At 42.7% G+C, this 17547-nt stretch overlaps 43 non-coding genes across 43 annotated transcripts; all 43 read right to left on the bottom strand.

Annotated features, from left to right (window-relative positions):
• Window positions 1-370: 370 nt before the first annotated feature.
• On the bottom strand, window positions 371-489 carry LOC145875352 (5S ribosomal RNA). The gene has a single exon (XR_014390988.1). It is a non-coding gene; the product is annotated as a 5S ribosomal RNA (ribosomal RNA).
• Window positions 490-628: 139 nt separating this feature from the next.
• LOC145872454 (5S ribosomal RNA) lies at window positions 629-747 on the bottom strand. Its single transcript, XR_014388086.1, has one exon. It is a non-coding gene; the product is annotated as a 5S ribosomal RNA (ribosomal RNA).
• A 409-nt stretch (window positions 748-1156) lies between these two features.
• Window positions 1157-1275, bottom strand: LOC145874588 (5S ribosomal RNA). Its single transcript, XR_014390224.1, has one exon. It is a non-coding gene; the product is annotated as a 5S ribosomal RNA (ribosomal RNA).
• A 139-nt stretch (window positions 1276-1414) lies between these two features.
• On the bottom strand, window positions 1415-1533 carry LOC145872452 (5S ribosomal RNA). The gene has a single exon (XR_014388084.1). It is a non-coding gene; the product is annotated as a 5S ribosomal RNA (ribosomal RNA).
• A 409-nt stretch (window positions 1534-1942) lies between these two features.
• LOC145872451 (5S ribosomal RNA) lies at window positions 1943-2061 on the bottom strand. Its single transcript, XR_014388083.1, has one exon. It is a non-coding gene; the product is annotated as a 5S ribosomal RNA (ribosomal RNA).
• Window positions 2062-2200: 139 nt separating this feature from the next.
• Window positions 2201-2319, bottom strand: LOC145875530 (5S ribosomal RNA). The gene has a single exon (XR_014391166.1). It is a non-coding gene; the product is annotated as a 5S ribosomal RNA (ribosomal RNA).
• A 409-nt stretch (window positions 2320-2728) lies between these two features.
• On the bottom strand, window positions 2729-2847 carry LOC145872450 (5S ribosomal RNA). Its single transcript, XR_014388082.1, has one exon. It is a non-coding gene; the product is annotated as a 5S ribosomal RNA (ribosomal RNA).
• Window positions 2848-2986: 139 nt separating this feature from the next.
• On the bottom strand, window positions 2987-3105 carry LOC145872449 (5S ribosomal RNA). Its single transcript, XR_014388081.1, has one exon. It is a non-coding gene; the product is annotated as a 5S ribosomal RNA (ribosomal RNA).
• A 409-nt stretch (window positions 3106-3514) lies between these two features.
• LOC145872448 (5S ribosomal RNA) lies at window positions 3515-3633 on the bottom strand. The gene has a single exon (XR_014388080.1). It is a non-coding gene; the product is annotated as a 5S ribosomal RNA (ribosomal RNA).
• A 139-nt stretch (window positions 3634-3772) lies between these two features.
• LOC145872447 (5S ribosomal RNA) lies at window positions 3773-3891 on the bottom strand. Its single transcript, XR_014388079.1, has one exon. It is a non-coding gene; the product is annotated as a 5S ribosomal RNA (ribosomal RNA).
• Window positions 3892-4300: 409 nt separating this feature from the next.
• LOC145872446 (5S ribosomal RNA) lies at window positions 4301-4419 on the bottom strand. Its single transcript, XR_014388078.1, has one exon. It is a non-coding gene; the product is annotated as a 5S ribosomal RNA (ribosomal RNA).
• A 409-nt stretch (window positions 4420-4828) lies between these two features.
• On the bottom strand, window positions 4829-4947 carry LOC145872445 (5S ribosomal RNA). Its single transcript, XR_014388077.1, has one exon. It is a non-coding gene; the product is annotated as a 5S ribosomal RNA (ribosomal RNA).
• Window positions 4948-5086: 139 nt separating this feature from the next.
• On the bottom strand, window positions 5087-5205 carry LOC145872444 (5S ribosomal RNA). Its single transcript, XR_014388076.1, has one exon. It is a non-coding gene; the product is annotated as a 5S ribosomal RNA (ribosomal RNA).
• Window positions 5206-5614: 409 nt separating this feature from the next.
• LOC145872443 (5S ribosomal RNA) lies at window positions 5615-5733 on the bottom strand. Its single transcript, XR_014388075.1, has one exon. It is a non-coding gene; the product is annotated as a 5S ribosomal RNA (ribosomal RNA).
• Window positions 5734-5872: 139 nt separating this feature from the next.
• LOC145875335 (5S ribosomal RNA) lies at window positions 5873-5991 on the bottom strand. The gene has a single exon (XR_014390971.1). It is a non-coding gene; the product is annotated as a 5S ribosomal RNA (ribosomal RNA).
• A 409-nt stretch (window positions 5992-6400) lies between these two features.
• Window positions 6401-6519, bottom strand: LOC145872441 (5S ribosomal RNA). Its single transcript, XR_014388073.1, has one exon. It is a non-coding gene; the product is annotated as a 5S ribosomal RNA (ribosomal RNA).
• Window positions 6520-6658: 139 nt separating this feature from the next.
• LOC145872440 (5S ribosomal RNA) lies at window positions 6659-6777 on the bottom strand. The gene has a single exon (XR_014388072.1). It is a non-coding gene; the product is annotated as a 5S ribosomal RNA (ribosomal RNA).
• Window positions 6778-7186: 409 nt separating this feature from the next.
• Window positions 7187-7305, bottom strand: LOC145872439 (5S ribosomal RNA). Its single transcript, XR_014388071.1, has one exon. It is a non-coding gene; the product is annotated as a 5S ribosomal RNA (ribosomal RNA).
• A 139-nt stretch (window positions 7306-7444) lies between these two features.
• LOC145872438 (5S ribosomal RNA) lies at window positions 7445-7563 on the bottom strand. Its single transcript, XR_014388070.1, has one exon. It is a non-coding gene; the product is annotated as a 5S ribosomal RNA (ribosomal RNA).
• A 409-nt stretch (window positions 7564-7972) lies between these two features.
• On the bottom strand, window positions 7973-8091 carry LOC145872437 (5S ribosomal RNA). Its single transcript, XR_014388069.1, has one exon. It is a non-coding gene; the product is annotated as a 5S ribosomal RNA (ribosomal RNA).
• Window positions 8092-8230: 139 nt separating this feature from the next.
• Window positions 8231-8349, bottom strand: LOC145875529 (5S ribosomal RNA). Its single transcript, XR_014391165.1, has one exon. It is a non-coding gene; the product is annotated as a 5S ribosomal RNA (ribosomal RNA).
• A 409-nt stretch (window positions 8350-8758) lies between these two features.
• LOC145872436 (5S ribosomal RNA) lies at window positions 8759-8877 on the bottom strand. The gene has a single exon (XR_014388068.1). It is a non-coding gene; the product is annotated as a 5S ribosomal RNA (ribosomal RNA).
• Window positions 8878-9016: 139 nt separating this feature from the next.
• Window positions 9017-9135, bottom strand: LOC145872435 (5S ribosomal RNA). Its single transcript, XR_014388067.1, has one exon. It is a non-coding gene; the product is annotated as a 5S ribosomal RNA (ribosomal RNA).
• A 409-nt stretch (window positions 9136-9544) lies between these two features.
• Window positions 9545-9663, bottom strand: LOC145872434 (5S ribosomal RNA). Its single transcript, XR_014388066.1, has one exon. It is a non-coding gene; the product is annotated as a 5S ribosomal RNA (ribosomal RNA).
• Window positions 9664-10072: 409 nt separating this feature from the next.
• On the bottom strand, window positions 10073-10191 carry LOC145872433 (5S ribosomal RNA). Its single transcript, XR_014388065.1, has one exon. It is a non-coding gene; the product is annotated as a 5S ribosomal RNA (ribosomal RNA).
• Window positions 10192-10330: 139 nt separating this feature from the next.
• LOC145872432 (5S ribosomal RNA) lies at window positions 10331-10449 on the bottom strand. Its single transcript, XR_014388064.1, has one exon. It is a non-coding gene; the product is annotated as a 5S ribosomal RNA (ribosomal RNA).
• A 409-nt stretch (window positions 10450-10858) lies between these two features.
• LOC145872430 (5S ribosomal RNA) lies at window positions 10859-10977 on the bottom strand. Its single transcript, XR_014388062.1, has one exon. It is a non-coding gene; the product is annotated as a 5S ribosomal RNA (ribosomal RNA).
• Window positions 10978-11386: 409 nt separating this feature from the next.
• Window positions 11387-11505, bottom strand: LOC145872429 (5S ribosomal RNA). The gene has a single exon (XR_014388061.1). It is a non-coding gene; the product is annotated as a 5S ribosomal RNA (ribosomal RNA).
• A 139-nt stretch (window positions 11506-11644) lies between these two features.
• LOC145872428 (5S ribosomal RNA) lies at window positions 11645-11763 on the bottom strand. The gene has a single exon (XR_014388060.1). It is a non-coding gene; the product is annotated as a 5S ribosomal RNA (ribosomal RNA).
• A 409-nt stretch (window positions 11764-12172) lies between these two features.
• LOC145872427 (5S ribosomal RNA) lies at window positions 12173-12291 on the bottom strand. The gene has a single exon (XR_014388059.1). It is a non-coding gene; the product is annotated as a 5S ribosomal RNA (ribosomal RNA).
• Window positions 12292-12430: 139 nt separating this feature from the next.
• On the bottom strand, window positions 12431-12549 carry LOC145875334 (5S ribosomal RNA). The gene has a single exon (XR_014390970.1). It is a non-coding gene; the product is annotated as a 5S ribosomal RNA (ribosomal RNA).
• A 409-nt stretch (window positions 12550-12958) lies between these two features.
• LOC145872426 (5S ribosomal RNA) lies at window positions 12959-13077 on the bottom strand. The gene has a single exon (XR_014388058.1). It is a non-coding gene; the product is annotated as a 5S ribosomal RNA (ribosomal RNA).
• A 139-nt stretch (window positions 13078-13216) lies between these two features.
• On the bottom strand, window positions 13217-13335 carry LOC145872425 (5S ribosomal RNA). Its single transcript, XR_014388057.1, has one exon. It is a non-coding gene; the product is annotated as a 5S ribosomal RNA (ribosomal RNA).
• Window positions 13336-13744: 409 nt separating this feature from the next.
• On the bottom strand, window positions 13745-13863 carry LOC145872424 (5S ribosomal RNA). The gene has a single exon (XR_014388056.1). It is a non-coding gene; the product is annotated as a 5S ribosomal RNA (ribosomal RNA).
• Window positions 13864-14002: 139 nt separating this feature from the next.
• Window positions 14003-14121, bottom strand: LOC145872423 (5S ribosomal RNA). The gene has a single exon (XR_014388055.1). It is a non-coding gene; the product is annotated as a 5S ribosomal RNA (ribosomal RNA).
• Window positions 14122-14530: 409 nt separating this feature from the next.
• Window positions 14531-14649, bottom strand: LOC145869443 (5S ribosomal RNA). Its single transcript, XR_014385439.1, has one exon. It is a non-coding gene; the product is annotated as a 5S ribosomal RNA (ribosomal RNA).
• Window positions 14650-14788: 139 nt separating this feature from the next.
• On the bottom strand, window positions 14789-14907 carry LOC145872422 (5S ribosomal RNA). The gene has a single exon (XR_014388054.1). It is a non-coding gene; the product is annotated as a 5S ribosomal RNA (ribosomal RNA).
• A 409-nt stretch (window positions 14908-15316) lies between these two features.
• On the bottom strand, window positions 15317-15435 carry LOC145872421 (5S ribosomal RNA). The gene has a single exon (XR_014388053.1). It is a non-coding gene; the product is annotated as a 5S ribosomal RNA (ribosomal RNA).
• A 139-nt stretch (window positions 15436-15574) lies between these two features.
• On the bottom strand, window positions 15575-15693 carry LOC145872419 (5S ribosomal RNA). The gene has a single exon (XR_014388051.1). It is a non-coding gene; the product is annotated as a 5S ribosomal RNA (ribosomal RNA).
• Window positions 15694-16102: 409 nt separating this feature from the next.
• LOC145872418 (5S ribosomal RNA) lies at window positions 16103-16221 on the bottom strand. Its single transcript, XR_014388050.1, has one exon. It is a non-coding gene; the product is annotated as a 5S ribosomal RNA (ribosomal RNA).
• Window positions 16222-16630: 409 nt separating this feature from the next.
• Window positions 16631-16749, bottom strand: LOC145872417 (5S ribosomal RNA). Its single transcript, XR_014388049.1, has one exon. It is a non-coding gene; the product is annotated as a 5S ribosomal RNA (ribosomal RNA).
• Window positions 16750-16888: 139 nt separating this feature from the next.
• LOC145872416 (5S ribosomal RNA) lies at window positions 16889-17007 on the bottom strand. Its single transcript, XR_014388048.1, has one exon. It is a non-coding gene; the product is annotated as a 5S ribosomal RNA (ribosomal RNA).
• Window positions 17008-17416: 409 nt separating this feature from the next.
• On the bottom strand, window positions 17417-17535 carry LOC145872415 (5S ribosomal RNA). The gene has a single exon (XR_014388047.1). It is a non-coding gene; the product is annotated as a 5S ribosomal RNA (ribosomal RNA).
• Between the last annotated feature and the right edge of the window lie 12 nt (window positions 17536-17547).

Genomic DNA, 17547 nt, shown 5'->3' with positions numbered 1-17547 from the left:
AGTGTGATAAACAGACATTGCATTTTCACCAATTAGATAAGCAGCTTGAACTTTGTGTCACTGAAAAAGTAGAAGAAATTACAAACACTGTTCCCATCACTTTTTAGCACAGGTAGTTGGATAAAATACAAACTTTATTTCCTTTCATCATTTGAACAGGGCAAAGGAGCACAAAGCACACACAAGCTGCATTCAGCAACAATATTCTTGTTTGTCTTATAAATACAAGGCAGATGCTAATTGAAAACACAAGGAAATTTGATCCTATTAAAAAGGCAGGAAGCTGCATTTAGTCAATTCATCATTAAATGCTTACTACAAGGCAGTGTTGCTGATGAAATAGTGCAGGGGCACACCCTCGTGGACAAAATGCTTACAGCACCTGGTATTCCCAGGCGGTCTCCCATCCAAGTACTAACCAGGCCCGACCCTGCTTACCTTCCGAGATCAGACGAGATCGGGCGTACCCAGGCTGGTATGGCCGTAAGCAAGAAACAATCTCTTGCTACAACATATATAGTCAAAGTGAATCTGATAAAACAGACATTTAGTCAATTCATCATTAAATGCTTAATACAAGGCAGTGTTGCTGATGAAATAGTGCAAGAGCACACCCTCGTGGACAAAATGCTTACAGCACCTGGTATTCCCAGGCGGTCTCCCATCCAAGTACTAACCAGGCCCGACCCTGCTTAGCTTCCGAGATCAGACGAGATCGGGCGTACCCAGGCTGGTATGGCCGTAAGCGAGAAACGAACTCTTGCTACAACATATATAGTCAAAGTGAGTGTGATAAACAGACATTGCATTTTCACCAATTAGATAAGCAGCTTGAACTTTGTGTCACTGAAAAAGTAGAAGAAATTACAAACACTGTTCCCATCACTTTTTAGCACAGGTAGTTGGATAAAATACAAACTTTATTTCCTTTCATCATTTGAACAGGGCAAAGGAGCACAAAGCACACACAAGCTGCATTCAGCAACAATATTCTTGTTTGTCTTATAAATACAAGGCAGATGCTAATTGAAAACACAAGGAAATTTGATCCTATTAAAAAGGCAGGAAGCTGCATTTAGTCAATTCATCATTAAATGCTTACTACAAGGCAGTGTTGCTGATGAAATAGTGCAGGGGCACACCCTCGTGGACAAAATGCTTACAGCACCTGGTATTCCCAGGGGGTCTCCCATCCAAGTACTAACCAGGCCCGACCCTGCTTAGCTTCCGAGATCAGACGAGATCGGGCGTACCCAGGCTGGTATGGCCGTAAGCGAGAAACAATCTCTTGCTACAACATATATAGTCAAAGTGAATCTGATAAAACAGACATTTAGTCAATTCATCATTAAATGCTTAATACAAGGCAGTGTTGCTGATGAAATAGTGCAAGAGCACACCCTCGTGGACAAAATGCTTACAGCACCTGGTATTCCCAGGCGGTCTCCCATCCAAGTACTAACCAGGCCCGACCCTGCTTAGCTTCCGAGATCAGACGAGATCGGGCGTACCCAGGCTGGTATGGCCGTAAGCGAGAAACGATCTCTTGCTACAACATATATAGTCAAAGTGAGTGTGATAAACAGACATTGCATTTTCACCAATTAGATAAGCAGCTTGAACTTTGTGTCACTGAAAAAGTAGAAGAAATTACAAACACTGTTCCCATCACTTTTTAGCACAGGTAGTTGGATAAAATACAAACTTTATTTCCTTTCATCATTTGAACAGGGCAAAGGAGCACAAAGCACACACAAGCTGCATTCAGCAACAATATTCTTGTTTGTCTTATAAATACAAGGCAGATGCTAATTGAAAACACAAGGAAATTTGATCCTATTAAAAAGGCAGGAAGCTGCATTTAGTCAATTCATCATTAAATGCTTACTACAAGGCAGTGTTGCTGATGAAATAGTGCAGGGGCACACCCTCGTGGACAAAATGCTTACAGCACCTGGTATTCCCAGGCGGTCTCCCATCCAAGTACTAACCAGGCCCGACCCTGCTTAGCTTCCGAGATCAGACGAGATCGGGCGTACCCAGGCTGGTATGGCCGTAAGCGAGAAACAATCTCTTGCTACAACATATATAGTCAAAGTGAATCTGATAAAACAGACATTTAGTCAATTCATCATTAAATGCTTAATACAAGGCAGTGTTGCTGATGAAATAGTGCAAGAGCACACCCTCGTGGACAAAATGCTTACAGCACCTGGTATTCCCAGGCGGTCTCCCATCCAAGTACTAACCAGGCCCGACCCTGCTTAGCTTCCGAGATCAGACGAGATCAGGCGTACCCAGGCTGGTATGGCCGTAAGCGAGAAAAGATCTCTTGCTACAACATATATAGTCAAAGTGAGTGTGATAAACAGACATTGCATTTTCACCAATTAGATAAGCAGCTTGAACTTTGTGTCACTGAAAAAGTAGAAGAAATTACAAACACTGTTCCCATCACTTTTTAGCACAGGTAGTTGGATAAAATACAAACTTTATTTCCTTTCATCATTTGAACAGGGCAAAGGAGCACAAAGCACACACAAGCTGCATTCAGCAACAATATTCTTGTTTGTCTTATAAATACAAGGCAGATGCTAATTGAAAACACAAGAAAATTTGATCCTATTAAAAAGGCAGGAAGCTGCATTTAGTCAATTCATCATTAAATGCTTACTACAAGGCAGTGTTGCTGATGAAATAGTGCAGGGGCACACCCTCGTGGACAAAATGCTTACAGCACCTGGTATTCCCAGGCGGTCTCCCATCCAAGTACTAACCAGGCCCGACCCTGCTTAGCTTCCGAGATCAGACGAGATCGGGCGTACCCAGGCTGGTATGGCCGTAAGCGAGAAACAATCTCTTGCTACAACATATATAGTCAAAGTGAATCTGATAAAACAGACATTTAGTCAATTCATCATTAAATGCTTAATACAAGGCAGTGTTGCTGATGAAATAGTGCAAGAGCACACCCTCGTGGACAAAATGCTTACAGCACCTGGTATTCCCAGGCGGTCTCCCATCCAAGTACTAACCAGGCCCGACCCTGCTTAGCTTCCGAGATCAGACGAGATCGGGCGTACCCAGGCTGGTATGGCCGTAAGCGAGAAACGAACTCTTGCTACAACATATATAGTCAAAGTGAGTGTGATAAACAGACATTGCATTTTCACCAATTAGATAAGCAGCTTGAACTTTGTGTCACTGAAAAAGTAGAAGAAATTACAAACACTGTTCCCATCACTTTTTAGCACAGGTAGTTGGATAAAATACAAACTTTATTTCCTTTCATCATTTGAACAGGGCAAAGGAGCACAAAGCACACACAAGCTGCATTCAGCAACAATATTCTTGTTTGTCTTATAAATACAAGGCAGATGCTAATTGAAAACACAAGGAAATTTGATCCTATTAAAAAGGCAGGAAGCTGCATTTAGTCAATTCATCATTAAATGCTTACTACAAGGCAGTGTTGCTGATGAAATAGTGCAGGGGCACACCCTCGTGGACAAAATGCTTACAGCACCTGGTATTCCCAGGCGGTCTCCCATCCAAGTACTAACCAGGCCCGACCCTGCTTAGCTTCCGAGATCAGACGAGATCGGGCGTACCCAGGCTGGTATGGCCGTAAGCGAGAAACAATCTCTTGCTACAACATATATAGTCAAAGTGAATCTGATAAAACAGACATTTAGTCAATTCATCATTAAATGCTTAATACAAGGCAGTGTTGCTGATGAAATAGTGCAAGAGCACACCCTCGTGGACAAAATGCTTACAGCACCTGGTATTCCCAGGCGGTCTCCCATCCAAGTACTAACCAGGCCCGACCCTGCTTAGCTTCCGAGATCAGACGAGATCGGGCGTACCCAGGCTGGTATGGCCGTAAGCGAGAAACGAACTCTTGCTACAACATATATAGTCAAAGTGAGTGTGATAAACAGACATTGCATTTTCACCAATTAGATAAGCAGCTTGAACTTTGTGTCACTGAAAAAGTAGAAGAAATTACAAACACTGTTCCCATCACTTTTTAGCACAGGTAGTTGGATAAAATACAAACTTTATTTCCTTTCATCATTTGAACAGGGCAAAGGAGCACAAAGCACACACAAGCTGCATTCAGCAACAATATTCTTGTTTGTCTTATAAATACAAGGCAGATGCTAATTGAAAACACAAGGAAATTTGATCCTATTAAAAAGGCAGGAAGCTGCATTTAGTCAATTCATCATTAAATGCTTACTACAAGGCAGTGTTGCTGATGAAATAGTGCAGGGGCACACCCTCGTGGACAAAATGCTTACAGCACCTGGTATTCCCAGGCGGTCTCCCATCCAAGTACTAACCAGGCCCGACCCTGCTTAGCTTCCGAGATCAGACGAGATCGGGCGTACCCAGGCTGGTATGGCCGTAAGCGAGAAACGAACTCTTGCTACAACATATATAGTCAAAGTGAGTGTGATAAACAGACATTGCATTTTCACCAATTAGATAAGCAGCTTGAACTTTGTGTCACTGAAAAAGTAGAAGAAATTACAAACACTGTTCCCATCACTTTTTAGCACAGGTAGTTGGATAAAATACAAACTTTATTTCCTTTCATCATTTGAACAGGGCAAAGGAGCACAAAGCACACACAAGCTGCATTCAGCAACAATATTCTTGTTTGTCTTATAAATACAAGGCAGATGCTAATTGAAAACACAAGGAAATTTGATCCTATTAAAAAGGCAGGAAGCTGCATTTAGTCAATTCATCATTAAATGCTTACTACAAGGCAGTGTTGCTGATGAAATAGTGCAGGGGCACACCCTCGTGGACAAAATGCTTACAGCACCTGGTATTCCCAGGCGGTCTCCCATCCAAGTACTAACCAGGCCCGACCCTGCTTAGCTTCCGAGATCAGACGAGATCGGGCGTACCCAGGCTGGTATGGCCGTAAGCAAGAAACAATCTCTTGCTACAACATATATAGTCAAAGTGAATCTGATAAAACAGACATTTAGTCAATTCATCATTAAATGCTTAATACAAGGCAGTGTTGCTGATGAAATAGTGCAAGAGCACACCCTCGTGGACAAAATGCTTACAGCACCTGGTATTCCCAGGCGGTCTCCCATCCAAGTACTAACCAGGCCCGACCCTGCTTAGCTTCCGAGATCAGACGAGATCGGGCGTACCCAGGCTGGTATGGCCGTAAGCGAGAAACGAACTCTTGCTACAACATATATAGTCAAAGTGAGTGTGATAAACAGACATTGCATTTTCACCAATTAGATAAGCAGCTTGAACTTTGTGTCACTGAAAAAGTAGAAGAAATTACAAACACTGTTCCCATCACTTTTTAGCACAGGTAGTTGGATAAAATACAAACTTTATTTCCTTTCATCATTTGAACAGGGCAAAGGAGCACAAAGCACACACAAGCTGCATTCAGCAACAATATTCTTGTTTGTCTTATAAATACAAGGCAGATGCTAATTGAAAACACAAGGAAATTTGATCCTATTAAAAAGGCAGGAAGCTGCATTTAGTCAATTCATCATTAAATGCTTACTACAAGGCAGTGTTGCTGATGAAATAGTGCAGGGGCACACCCTCGTGGACAAAATGCTTACAGCACCTGGTATTCCCAGGCGGTCTCCCATCCAAGTACTAACCAGGCCCGACCCTGCTTAGCTTCCGAGATCAGACGAGATCGGGCGTACCCAGGCTGGTATGGCCGTAAGCGAGAAACAATCTCTTGCTACAACATATATAGTCAAAGTGAATCTGATAAAACAGACATTTAGTCAATTCATCATTAAATGCTTAATACAAGGCAGTGTTGCTGATGAAATAGTGCAAGAGCACACCCTCGTGGACAAAATGCTTACAGCACCTGGTATTCCCAGGCGGTCTCCCATCCAAGTACTAACCAGGCCCGACCCTGCTTAGCTTCCGAGATCAGACGAGATCGGGCATACCCAGGCTGGTATGGCCGTAAGCGAGAAACGAACTCTTGCTACAACATATATAGTCAAAGTGAGTGTGATAAACAGACATTGCATTTTCACCAATTAGATAAGCAGCTTGAACTTTGTGTCACTGAAAAAGTAGAAGAAATTACAAACACTGTTCCCATCACTTTTTAGCACAGGTAGTTGGATAAAATACAAACTTTATTTCCTTTCATCATTTGAACAGGGCAAAGGAGCACAAAGCACACACAAGCTGCATTCAGCAACAATATTCTTGTTTGTCTTATAAATACAAGGCAGATGCTAATTGAAAACACAAGGAAATTTGATCCTATTAAAAAGGCAGGAAGCTGCATTTAGTCAATTCATCATTAAATGCTTACTACAAGGCAGTGTTGCTGATGAAATAGTGCAGGGGCACACCCTCGTGGACAAAATGCTTACAGCACCTGGTATTCCCAGGCGGTCTCCCATCCAAGTACTAACCAGGCCCGACCCTGCTTAGCTTCCGAGATCAGACGAGATCGGGCGTACCCAGGCTGGTATGGCCGTAAGCAAGAAACAATCTCTTGCTACAACATATATAGTCAAAGTGAATCTGATAAAACAGACATTTAGTCAATTCATCATTAAATGCTTAATACAAGGCAGTGTTGCTGATGAAATAGTGCAAGAGCACACCCTCGTGGACAAAATGCTTACAGCACCTGGTATTCCCAGGCGGTCTCCCATCCAAGTACTAACCAGGCCCGACCCTGCTTAGCTTCCGAGATCAGACGAGATCGGGCGTACCCAGGCTGGTATGGCCGTAAGCGAGAAACGAACTCTTGCTACAACATATATAGTCAAAGTGAGTGTGATAAACAGACATTGCATTTTCACCAATTAGATAAGCAGCTTGAACTTTGTGTCACTGAAAAAGTAGAAGAAATTACAAACACTGTTCCCATCACTTTTTAGCACAGGTAGTTGGATAAAATACAAACTTTATTTCCTTTCATCATTTGAACAGGGCAAAGGAGCACAAAGCACACACAAGCTGCATTCAGCAACAATATTCTTGTTTGTCTTATAAATACAAGGCAGATGCTAATTGAAAACACAAGGAAATTTGATCCTATTAAAAAGGCAGGAAGCTGCATTTAGTCAATTCATCATTAAATGCTTACTACAAGGCAGTGTTGCTGATGAAATAGTGCAGGGGCACACCCTCGTGGACAAAATGCTTACAGCACCTGGTATTCCCAGGCGGTCTCCCATCCAAGTACTAACCAGGCCCGACCCTGCTTAGCTTCCGAGATCAGACGAGATCGGGCGTACCCAGGCTGGTATGGCCGTAAGCGAGAAACAATCTCTTGCTACAACATATATAGTCAAAGTGAATCTGATAAAACAGACATTTAGTCAATTCATCATTAAATGCTTAATACAAGGCAGTGTTGCTGATGAAATAGTGCAAGAGCACACCCTCGTGGACAAAATGCTTACAGCACCTGGTATTCCCAGGCGGTCTCCCATCCAAGTACTAACCAGGCCCGACCCTGCTTAGCTTCCGAGATCAGACGAGATCGGGCGTACCCAGGCTGGTATGGCCGTAAGCGAGAAACGATCTCTTGCTACAACATATATAGTCAAAGTGAGTGTGATAAACAGACATTGCATTTTCACCAATTAGATAAGCAGCTTGAACTTTGTGTCACTGAAAAAGTAGAAGAAATTACAAACACTGTTCCCATCACTTTTTAGCACAGGTAGTTGGATAAAATACAAACTTTATTTCCTTTCATCATTTGAACAGGGCAAAGGAGCACAAAGCACACACAAGCTGCATTCAGCAACAATATTCTTGTTTGTCTTATAAATACAAGGCAGATGCTAATTGAAAACACAAGGAAATTTGATCCTATTAAAAAGGCAGGAAGCTGCATTTAGTCAATTCATCATTAAATGCTTACTACAAGGCAGTGTTGCTGATGAAATAGTGCAGGGGCACACCCTCGTGGACAAAATGCTTACAGCACCTGGTATTCCCAGGCGGTCTCCCATCCAAGTACTAACCAGGCCCGACCCTGCTTAGCTTCCGAGATCAGACGAGATCGGGCGTACCCAGGCTGGTATGGCCGTAAGCGAGAAACAATCTCTTGCTACAACATATATAGTCAAAGTGAATCTGATAAAACAGACATTTAGTCAATTCATCATTAAATGCTTAATACAAGGCAGTGTTGCTGATGAAATAGTGCAAGAGCACACCCTCGTGGACAAAATGCTTACAGCACCTGGTATTCCCAGGCGGTCTCCCATCCAAGTACTAACCAGGCCCGACCCTGCTTAGCTTCCGAGATCAGACGAGATCAGGCGTACCCAGGCTGGTATGGCCGTAAGCGAGAAACGATCTCTTGCTACAACATATATAGTCAAAGTGAGTGTGATAAACAGACATTGCATTTTCACCAATTAGATAAGCAGCTTGAACTTTGTGTCACTGAAAAAGTAGAAGAAATTACAAACACTGTTCCCATCACTTTTTAGCACAGGTAGTTGGATAAAATACAAACTTTATTTCCTTTCATCATTTGAACAGGGCAAAGGAGCACAAAGCACACACAAGCTGCATTCAGCAACAATATTCTTGTTTGTCTTATAAATACAAGGCAGATGCTAATTGAAAACACAAGGAAATTTGATCCTATTAAAAAGGCAGGAAGCTGCATTTAGTCAATTCATCATTAAATGCTTACTACAAGGCAGTGTTGCTGATGAAATAGTGCAGGGGCACACCCTCGTGGACAAAATGCTTACAGCACCTGGTATTCCCAGGCGGTCTCCCATCCAAGTACTAACCAGGCCCGACCCTGCTTAGCTTCCGAGATCAGACGAGATCGGGCGTACCCAGGCTGGTATGGCCGTAAGCGAGAAACAATCTCTTGCTACAACATATATAGTCAAAGTGAATCTGATAAAACAGACATTTAGTCAATTCATCATTAAATGCTTAATACAAGGCAGTGTTGCTGATGAAATAGTGCAAGAGCACACCCTCGTGGACAAAATGCTTACAGCACCTGGTATTCCCAGGCGGTCTCCCATCCAAGTACTAACCAGGCCCGACCCTGCTTAGCTTCCGAGATCAGACGAGATCGGGCGTACCCAGGCTGGTATGGCCGTAAGCGAGAAACGAACTCTTGCTACAACATATATAGTCAAAGTGAGTGTGATAAACAGACATTGCATTTTCACCAATTAGATAAGCAGCTTGAACTTTGTGTCACTGAAAAAGTAGAAGAAATTACAAACACTGTTCCCATCACTTTTTAGCACAGGTAGTTGGATAAAATACAAACTTTATTTCCTTTCATCATTTGAACAGGGCAAAGGAGCACAAAGCACACACAAGCTGCATTCAGCAACAATATTCTTGTTTGTCTTATAAATACAAGGCAGATGCTAATTGAAAACACAAGGAAATTTGATCCTATTAAAAAGGCAGGAAGCTGCATTTAGTCAATTCATCATTAAATGCTTACTACAAGGCAGTGTTGCTGATGAAATAGTGCAGGGGCACACCCTCGTGGACAAAATGCTTACAGCACCTGGTATTCCCAGGCGGTCTCCCATCCAAGTACTAACCAGGCCCGACCCTGCTTAGCTTCCGAGATCAGACGAGATCGGGCGTACCCAGGCTGGTATGGCCGTAAGCGAGAAACAATCTCTTGCTACAACATATATAGTCAAAGTGAGTGTGATAAACAGACATTGCATTTTCACCAATTAGATAAGCAGCTTGAACTTTGTGTCACTGAAAAAGTAGAAGAAATTACAAACACTGTTCCCATCACTTTTTAGCACAGGTAGTTGGATAAAATACAAACTTTATTTCCTTTCATCATTTGAACAGGGCAAAGGAGCACAAAGCACACACAAGCTGCATTCAGCAACAATATTCTTGTTTGTCTTATAAATACAAGGCAGATGCTAATTGAAAACACAAGGAAATTTGATCCTATTAAAAAGGCAGGAAGCTGCATTTAGTCAATTCATCATTAAATGCTTACTACAAGGCAGTGTTGCTGATGAAATAGTGCAGGGGCACACCCTCGTGGACAAAATGCTTACAGCACCTGGTATTCCCAGGCGGTCTCCCATCCAAGTACTAACCAGGCCCGACCCTGCTTAGCTTCCGAGATCAGACGAGATCGGGCGTACCCAGGCTGGTATGGCCGTAAGCGAGAAACAATCTCTTGCTACAACATATATAGTCAAAGTGAATCTGATAAAACAGACATTTAGTCAATTCATCATTAAATGCTTAATACAAGGCAGTGTTGCTGATGAAATAGTGCAAGAGCACACCCTCGTGGACAAAATGCTTACAGCACCTGGTATTCCCAGGCGGTCTCCCATCCAAGTACTAACCAGGCCCGACCCTGCTTAGCTTCCGAGATCAGACGAGATCGGGCGTACCCAGGCTGGTATGGCCGTAAGCGAGAAACGAACTCTTGCTACAACATATATAGTCAAAGTGAGTGTGATAAACAGACATTGCATTTTCACCAATTAGATAAGCAGCTTGAACTTTGTGTCACTGAAAAAGTAGAAGAAATTACAAACACTGTTCCCATCACTTTTTAGCACAGGTAGTTGGATAAAATACAAACTTTATTTCCTTTCATCATTTGAACAGGGCAAAGGAGCACAAAGCACACACAAGCTGCATTCAGCAACAATATTCTTGTTTGTCTTATAAATACAAGGCAGATGCTAATTGAAAACACAAGGAAATTTGATCCTATTAAAAAGGCAGGAAGCTGCATTTAGTCAATTCATCATTAAATGCTTACTACAAGGCAGTGTTGCTGATGAAATAGTGCAGGGGCACACCCTCGTGGACAAAATGCTTACAGCACCTGGTATTCCCAGGCGGTCTCCCATCCAAGTACTAACCAGGCCCGACCCTGCTTAGCTTCCGAGATCAGACGAGATCGGGCGTACCCAGGCTGGTATGGCCGTAAGCGAGAAACGAACTCTTGCTACAACATATATAGTCAAAGTGAGTGTGATAAACAGACATTGCATTTTCACCAATTAGATAAGCAGCTTGAACTTTGTGTCACTGAAAAAGTAGAAGAAATTACAAACACTGTTCCCATCACTTTTTAGCACAGGTAGTTGGATAAAATACAAACTTTATTTCCTTTCATCATTTGAACAGGGCAAAGGAGCACAAAGCACACACAAGCTGCATTCAGCAACAATATTCTTGTTTGTCTTATAAATACAAGGCAGATGCTAATTGAAAACACAAGGAAATTTGATCCTATTAAAAAGGCAGGAAGCTGCATTTAGTCAATTCATCATTAAATGCTTACTACAAGGCAGTGTTGCTGATGAAATAGTGCAGGGGCACACCCTCGTGGACAAAATGCTTACAGCACCTGGTATTCCCAGGCGGTCTCCCATCCAAGTACTAACCAGGCCCGACCCTGCTTAGCTTCCGAGATCAGACGAGATCGGGCGTACCCAGGCTGGTATGGCCGTAAGCAAGAAACAATCTCTTGCTACAACATATATAGTCAAAGTGAATCTGATAAAACAGACATTTAGTCAATTCATCATTAAATGCTTAATACAAGGCAGTGTTGCTGATGAAATAGTGCAAGAGCACACCCTCGTGGACAAAATGCTTACAGCACCTGGTATTCCCAGGCGGTCTCCCATCCAAGTACTAACCAGGCCCGACCCTGCTTAGCTTCCGAGATCAGACGAGATCGGGCGTACCCAGGCTGGTATGGCCGTAAGCGAGAAACGAACTCTTGCTACAACATATATAGTCAAAGTGAGTGTGATAAACAGACATTGCATTTTCACCAATTAGATAAGCAGCTTGAACTTTGTGTCACTGAAAAAGTAGAAGAAATTACAAACACTGTTCCCATCACTTTTTAGCACAGGTAGTTGGATAAAATACAAACTTTATTTCCTTTCATCATTTGAACAGGGCAAAGGAGCACAAAGCACACACAAGCTGCATTCAGCAACAATATTCTTGTTTGTCTTATAAATACAAGGCAGATGCTAATTGAAAACACAAGGAAATTTGATCCTATTAAAAAGGCAGGAAGCTGCATTTAGTCAATTCATCATTAAATGCTTACTACAAGGCAGTGTTGCTGATGAAATAGTGCAGGGGCACACCCTCGTGGACAAAATGCTTACAGCACCTGGTATTCCCAGGCGGTCTCCCATCCAAGTACTAACCAGGCCCGACCCTGCTTAGCTTCCGAGATCAGACGAGATCGGGCGTACCCAGGCTGGTATGGCCGTAAGCGAGAAACAATCTCTTGCTACAACATATATAGTCAAAGTGAATCTGATAAAACAGACATTTAGTCAATTCATCATTAAATGCTTAATACAAGGCAGTGTTGCTGATGAAATAGTGCAAGAGCACACCCTCGTGGACAAAATGCTTACAGCACCTGGTATTCCCAGGCGGTCTCCCATCCAAGTACTAACCAGGCCCGACCCTGCTTAGCTTCCGAGATCAGACGAGATCGGGCATACCCAGGCTGGTATGGCCGTAAGCGAGAAACGAACTCTTGCTACAACATATATAGTCAAAGTGAGTGTGATAAACAGACATTGCATTTTCACCAATTAGATAAGCAGCTTGAACTTTGTGTCACTGAAAAAGTAGAAGAAATTACAAACACTGTTCCCATCACTTTTTAGCACAGGTAGTTGGATAAAATACAAACTTTATTTCCTTTCATCATTTGAACAGGGCAAAGGAGCACAAAGCACACACAAGCTGCATTCAGCAACAATATTCTTGTTTGTCTTATAAATACAAGGCAGATGCTAATTGAAAACACAAGGAAATTTGATCCTATTAAAAAGGCAGGAAGCTGCATTTAGTCAATTCATCATTAAATGCTTACTACAAGGCAGTGTTGCTGATGAAATAGTGCAGGGGCACACCCTCGTGGACAAAATGCTTACAGCACCTGGTATTCCCAGGCGGTCTCCCATCCAAGTACTAACCAGGCCCGACCCTGCTTAGCTTCCGAGATCAGACGAGATCGGGCGTACCCAGGCTGGTATGGCCGTAAGCAAGAAACAATCTCTTGCTACAACATATATAGTCAAAGTGAATCTGATAAAACAGACATTTAGTCAATTCATCATTAAATGCTTAATACAAGGCAGTGTTGCTGATGAAATAGTGCAAGAGCACACCCTCGTGGACAAAATGCTTACAGCACCTGGTATTCCCAGGCGGTCTCCCATCCAAGTACTAACCAGGCCCGACCCTGCTTAGCTTCCGAGATCAGACGAGATCGGGCGTACCCAGGCTGGTATGGCCGTAAGCGAGAAACGAACTCTTGCTACAACATATATAGTCAAAGTGAGTGTGATAAACAGACATTGCATTTTCACCAATTAGATAAGCAGCTTGAACTTTGTGTCACTGAAAAAGTAGAAGAAATTACAAACACTGTTCCCATCACTTTTTAGCACAGGTAGTTGGATAAAATACAAACTTTATTTCCTTTCATCATTTGAACAGGGCAAAGGAGCACAAAGCACACACAAGCTGCATTCAGCAACAATATTCTTGTTTGTCTTATAAATACAAGGCAGATGCTAATTGAAAACACAAGGAAATTTGATCCTATTAAAAAGGCAGGAAGCTGCATTTAGTCAATTCATCATTAAATGCTTACTACAAGGCAGTGTTGCTGATGAAATAGTGCAGGGGCACACCCTCGTGGACAAAATGCTTACAGCACCTGGTATTCCCAGGCGGTCTCCCATCCAAGTACTAACCAGGCCCGACCCTGCTTAGCTTCCGAGATCAGACGAGATCGGGCGTACCCAGGCTGGTATGGCCGTAAGCGAGAAACAATCTCTTGCTACAACATATATAGTCAAAGTGAATCTGATAAAACAGACATTTAGTCAATTCATCATTAAATGCTTAATACAAGGCAGTGTTGCTGATGAAATAGTGCAAGAGCACACCCTCGTGGACAAAATGCTTACAGCACCTGGTATTCCCAGGCGGTCTCCCATCCAAGTACTAACCAGGCCCGACCCTGCTTAGCTTCCGAGATCAGACGAGATCGGGCGTACCCAGGCTGGTATGGCCGTAAGCGAGAAACGATCTCTTGCTACAACATATATAGTCAAAGTGAGTGTGATAAACAGACATTGCATTTTCACCAATTAGATAAGCAGCTTGAACTTTGTGTCACTGAAAAAGTAGAAGAAATTACAAACACTGTTCCCATCACTTTTTAGCACAGGTAGTTGGATAAAATACAAACTTTATTTCCTTTCATCATTTGAACAGGGCAAAGGAGCACAAAGCACACACAAGCTGCATTCAGCAACAATATTCTTGTTTGTCTTATAAATACAAGGCAGATGCTAATTGAAAACACAAGGAAATTTGATCCTATTAAAAAGGCAGGAAGCTGCATTTAGTCAATTCATCATTAAATGCTTACTACAAGGCAGTGTTGCTGATGAAATAGTGCAGGGGCACACCCTCGTGGACAAAATGCTTACAGCACCTGGTATTCCCAGGCTGTCTCCCATCCAAGTACTAACCAGGCCCGACCCTGCTTAGCTTCCGAGATCAGACGAGATCGGGCGTACCCAGGCTGGTATGGCCGTAAGCGAGAAACAATCTCTTGCTACAACATATATAGTCAAAGTGAATCTGATAAAACAGACATTTAGTCAATTCATCATTAAATGCTTAATACAAGGCAGTGTTGCTGATGAAATAGTGCAAGAGCACACCCCCGTGGACAAAATGCTTACAGCACCTGGTATTCCCAGGCGGTCTCCCATCCAAGTACTAACCAGGCCCGACCCTGCTTAGCTTCCGAGATCAGACGAGATCGGGCGTACCCAGGCTGGTATGGCCGTAAGCGAGAAACGAACTCTTGCTACAACATATATAGTCAAAGTGAGTGTGATAAACAGACATTGCATTTTCACCAATTAGATAAGCAGCTTGAACTTTGTGTCACTGAAAAAGTAGAAGAAATTACAAACACTGTTCCCATCACTTTTTAGCACAGGTAGTTGGATAAAATACAAACTTTATTTCCTTTCATCATTTGAACAGGGCAAAGGAGCACAAAGCACACACAAGCTGCATTCAGCAACAATATTCTTGTTTGTCTTATAAATACAAGGCAGATGCTAATTGAAAACACAAGGAAATTTGATCCTATTAAAAAGGCAGGAAGCTGCATTTAGTCAATTCATCATTAAATGCTTACTACAAGGCAGTGTTGCTGATGAAATAGTGCAGGGGCACACCCTCGTGGACAAAATGCTTACAGCACCTGGTATTCCCAGGCGGTCTCCCATCCAAGTACTAACCAGGCCCGACCCTGCTTAGCTTCCGAGATCAGACGAGATCGGGCGTACCCAGGCTGGTATGGCCGTAAGCGAGAAACAATCTCTTGCTACAACATATATAGTCAAAGTGAATCTGATAAAACAGACATTTAGTCAATTCATCATTAAATGCTTAATACAAGGCAGTGTTGCTGATGAAATAGTGCAAGAGCACACCCTCGTGGACAAAATGCTTACAGCACCTGGTATTCCCAGGCGGTCTCCCATCCAAGTACTAACCAGGCCCGACCCTGCTTAGCTTCCGAGATCAGACGAGATCGGGCGTACCCAGGCTGGTATGGCCGTAAGCGAGAAACGAACTCTTGCTACAACATATATAGTCAAAGTGAGTGTGATAAACAGACATTGCATTTTCACCAATTAGATAAGCAGCTTGAACTTTGTGTCACTGAAAAAGTAGAAGAAATTACAAACACTGTTCCCATCACTTTTTAGCACAGGTAGTTGGATAAAATACAAACTTTATTTCCTTTCATCATTTGAACAGGGCAAAGGAGCACAAAGCACACACAAGCTGCATTCAGCAACAATATTCTTGTTTGTCTTATAAATACAAGGCAGATGCTAATTGAAAACACAAGGAAATTTGATCCTATTAAAAAGGCAGGAAGCTGCATTTAGTCAATTCATCATTAAATGCTTACTACAAGGCAGTGTTGCTGATGAAATAGTGCAGGGGCACACCCTCGTGGACAAAATGCTTACAGCACCTGGTATTCCCAGGCGGTCTCCCATCCAAGTACTAACCAGGCCCGACCCTGCTTAGCTTCCGAGATCAGACGAGATCGGGCGTACCCAGGCTGGTATGGCCGTAAGCGAGAAACAATCTCTTGCTACAACATATATAGTCAAAGTGAGTGTGATAAACAGACATTGCATTTTCACCAATTAGATAAGCAGCTTGAACTTTGTGTCACTGAAAAAGTAGAAGAAATTACAAACACTGTTCCCATCACTTTTTAGCACAGGTAGTTGGATAAAATACAAACTTTATTTCCTTTCATCATTTGAACAGGGCAAAGGAGCACAAAGCACACACAAGCTGCATTCAGCAACAATATTCTTGTTTGTCTTATAAATACAAGGCAGATGCTAATTGAAAACACAAGGAAATTTGATCCTATTAAAAAGGCAGGAAGCTGCATTTAGTCAATTCATCATTAAATGCTTACTACAAGGCAGTGTTGCTGATGAAATAGTGCAGGGGCACACCCTCGTGGACAAAATGCTTACAGCACCTGGTATTCCCAGGCGGTCTCCCATCCAAGTACTAACCAGGCCCGACCCTGCTTAGCTTCCGAGATCAGACGAGATCGGGCGTACCCAGGCTGGTATGGCCGTAAGCGAGAAACAATCTCTTGCTACAACATATATAGTCAAAGTGAATCTGATAAAACAGACATTTAGTCAATTCATCATTAAATGCTTAATACAAGGCAGTGTTGCTGATGAAATAGTGCAAGAGCACACCCTCGTGGACAAAATGCTTACAGCACCTGGTATTCCCAGGCGGTCTCCCATCCAAGTACTAACCAGGCCCGACCCTGCTTAGCTTCCGAGATCAGACGAGATCGGGCGTACCCAGGCTGGTATGGCCGTAAGCGAGAAACGAACTCTTGCTACAACATATATAGTCAAAGTGAGTGTGATAAACAGACATTGCATTTTCACCAATTAGATAAGCAGCTTGAACTTTGTGTCACTGAAAAAGTAGAAGAAATTACAAACACTGTTCCCATCACTTTTTAGCACAGGTAGTTGGATAAAATACAAACTTTATTTCCTTTCATCATTTGAACAGGGCAAAGGAGCACAAAGCACACACAAGCTGCATTCAGCAACAATATTCTTGTTTGTCTTATAAATACAAGGCAGATGCTAATTGAAAACACAAGGAAATTTGATCCTATTAAAAAGGCAGGAAGCTGCATTTAGTCAATTCATCATTAAATGCTTACTACAAGGCAGTGTTGCTGATGAAATAGTGCAGGGGCACACCCTCGTGGACAAAATGCTTACAGCACCTGGTATTCCCAGGCGGTCTCCCATCCAAGTACTAACCAGGCCCGACCCTGCTTAGCTTCCGAGATCAGACGAGATCGGGCGTACCCAGGCTGGTATGGCCGTAAGCGAGAAACAATCT

This window comes from Salmo salar, unplaced genomic scaffold (genome assembly GCF_965601325.2).
Source record: "Salmo salar unplaced genomic scaffold, fSalSal1 ptg000293l, whole genome shotgun sequence".
In the NCBI taxonomy this organism is placed as follows: domain Eukaryota; kingdom Metazoa; phylum Chordata; class Actinopteri; order Salmoniformes; family Salmonidae; genus Salmo; species Salmo salar.
The sequence above is the reverse complement of the archived record's forward strand: the minus strand, read 5'-3'. Positions and strand labels throughout refer to the sequence as shown.